Source organism: Peromyscus californicus, unplaced genomic scaffold (genome assembly GCF_007827085.1).
Source record: "Peromyscus californicus insignis strain IS unplaced genomic scaffold, ASM782708v3 Scaffold_14__1_contigs__length_90479793_seg_2, whole genome shotgun sequence".
Lineage (NCBI taxonomy): Eukaryota > Metazoa > Chordata > Mammalia > Rodentia > Cricetidae > Peromyscus > Peromyscus californicus.
Genome location: NW_026294436.1, coordinates 62,026,428 through 62,028,979, shown reverse-complemented (window position 1 = coordinate 62,028,979; position 2,552 = coordinate 62,026,428). Strand labels below are relative to the sequence as shown.

At 43.4% G+C, this 2,552-nt stretch overlaps 1 non-coding gene across 1 annotated transcript; it reads left to right on the top strand.

Moving 5' to 3' along the window:
• The first annotated feature begins 1,580 nt into the window (after nucleotides 1–1,580).
• On the top strand, nucleotides 1,581–1,744 carry LOC128110213 (U1 spliceosomal RNA). Its single transcript, XR_008218167.1, has one exon. It is a non-coding gene; the product is annotated as a U1 spliceosomal RNA (small nuclear RNA).
• The last annotated feature ends 808 nt before the right edge of the window (nucleotides 1,745–2,552 follow it).

Here is a 2,552-nt window from a genome sequence, read left to right as displayed (position 1 = left end):
TTCTTACAGTTACTTCTGCAAATCCATAATAGATGTTTTGATATGAGGGTTCATTTAGCATACTTATCTTTTAGTAATAAAATGTAATTAAGTTAATGGTAAAAACTGATGTTAACAAAAAGCTGGTTTAGTTCTTCTTTGTAACAAAGCCAACACTCTTGAATCTTTATGAATCTTTTGAACAAAGCCAAAAACGTTGAGAATAAAGGAACAATGATTTGAATGTAATGCCTGGGAACCTGGGTGAATTCCATTTGTGGTTCACTCCTCAAACAGGAACTGCTGTATGTAGGTCCAGAGATCAGGGGCATTTTCTAACGTTGGAACTCATGGCTTCTCTTTAATCATATATATATATGCTGCAGCATGTTTATTTTCACATCCTCAACACCCTTCACTTGCTGTTTCTCACTGTCAAGAACCACCCAGACACCTGGCAGCATTCTCTTTCTCTTCCAGAAGTACAGGAGCAAAGATATCAGAGAGTAAAGTCGGCCCTTCTGTCTTGTCTTGTGAAGGTGGGTCCCACCTGAGAAATACAAGGGGAACTGGAGATAAAAACAACTCTACATTGGTAAAAGCTAGAATGTGAATGTAGGCCTACAGAAAAGGGAGCTGACCGAAACTTCACTAGAGACTCAGAGAACACAGGCTGCTGTAGGAGTGGGCCTCTTTGGGCGGAGGGGAATAGGAAGGGCCTGTGATGGAGACTCCACTGTGGCAAGTTTTCTGGGGAGTGTTATTGGGATACGGACCTGTGGGGAGTAAAGGAGGCCAGATGATGTGGATGGTGTCATCAATATAAAGACCCTGCTGCTCCCTGGAGGACCAGGGCAGGTGAGGACTGTGAGAAGCCTGTAGATGCATCCTGAAAAAGTTGGGGGAACTTGAACCTTCCACCCTTTAGTAGTACCACTGGGGTGGTGATGCAATCTGTGTAGTACAGTGATTTTTTTTTTCAGTAGAAGGAATTCCTGAAAAAGCAACTAATGAGGTATCTGTGGTCAACATTCCCAGCACTGAGAAAATGTCCAATTTAGTCTTCTGAGGAATGTTTGAAGACCTGAGCACGGACTACAGCAGTCACTAGTATGTTGTCTTAGTTATGGTTACTATTGCTATGCTGAAGCACCATGGCCAAAAGTGAGTTGGGGCAAAAGGGTTTATTCGACTTATACCTTCACATCGATGTTCATCATTAAAGGATGTCAGAACAGGAACTCAAACAGGACCAGAACCTGGAGACAGGAGCTGATGCAGAGGCCACAGAGCACCTTAGGGGTGCTACTTACTGGCTTACCCATCATGGCTTGCTCAGCCTGCTTTCTTGCAGAACTCAGGACCACTCATCCAGGAATAACATCACCCATAGTGGGCTGGTCCCTTCCTCATCAGTCACCAATTAAGAAAATGCCTTACAAGCTTGCCCACAGCCCGATCTTATGGAGGCATTTTCTCAACTGAGGTTCCTTCTCTCAAATGACTTTAGTTTTTGTCAAGTTGACATAAAACTATTGCTCATAATATTAACGTTCCCTTTTGGGGATAAATGAGAAAGGAAAGTTTCTAATTGAAAAGTAATACTTACCTGGCAGGGGAGATACCATGATCACGAAGGTGGTTTTCCTAGGGCGAGGCTTATCCATTGCACTCCGGATGTGCTGACCTCTGCGATTTCCCCAAATGCGGGAAACTCGACTGCATAATTTGTGGTAGTGGGGGACTGCGTTCACGCTCTCCCCTGAAGTAAATAAAAAAAAAAAAAAAAAAAGTAATGTGCTTGTGTGTCAAGTTGACAAGTGGTCAGTTGGACTGGCTAGTGTTTTATGTCAGTTGGCACAAGCTAGAGTCATCAGAGAGGAAGGAGCCTCAACTGAGAAAAGTCTTCCATGACATCCAGCTGTAAGGCATTCTTAATTAGTGATTAATGGGGGAAGAGCTCAACCCATTGTGGGTGGTGCCGTCCCTGGGCTGGTGGTCCTGGGTTCTATAAAAAAGCAGGCTGAGCAAGTCGCAGAGAGCAAACCAGTAGGCAGAGCTTCTCCGTGGCCTCTGCACCAGCTCCTGGCTTCAAGTTCCTGCCTCATTTGAGTTCCTGTGCTGGTTTGCTTCACTGATGAACTACAATGGGGAAGTATAAGCCAAATGAACCCTTTCCTCTCCAACTTGCTTTTTGGTCATGGTGTTTCATTGAAGCAATAGAAACCCTAACTAAGACACATGTTGAAGAAACTCAGATGTAACATATACATCATCTTATGCTCAAGGAATTAAAATGTAAAGGTTTTAGCCAGTCTTTATCCTCCATACATCTAGCAAATATTGTCACTTCATCCTTCCTCTTTCAAGCCATGAACCATGAGAGATGCCAATTTTTCTTCTACTGCCTGCTAAATACTTTGTATCTATACAAATATTTTCACCCTTCTTTTCCCTTTCTCTCTCCAGTGTTAGAGATGGAACCCAGGACCTTATACATACTAGACAAGCACAAATCCACATCCCCCAGCTTTCTCATTAGTTGTCATGCTAGAGAGGTACCCACCTACCTT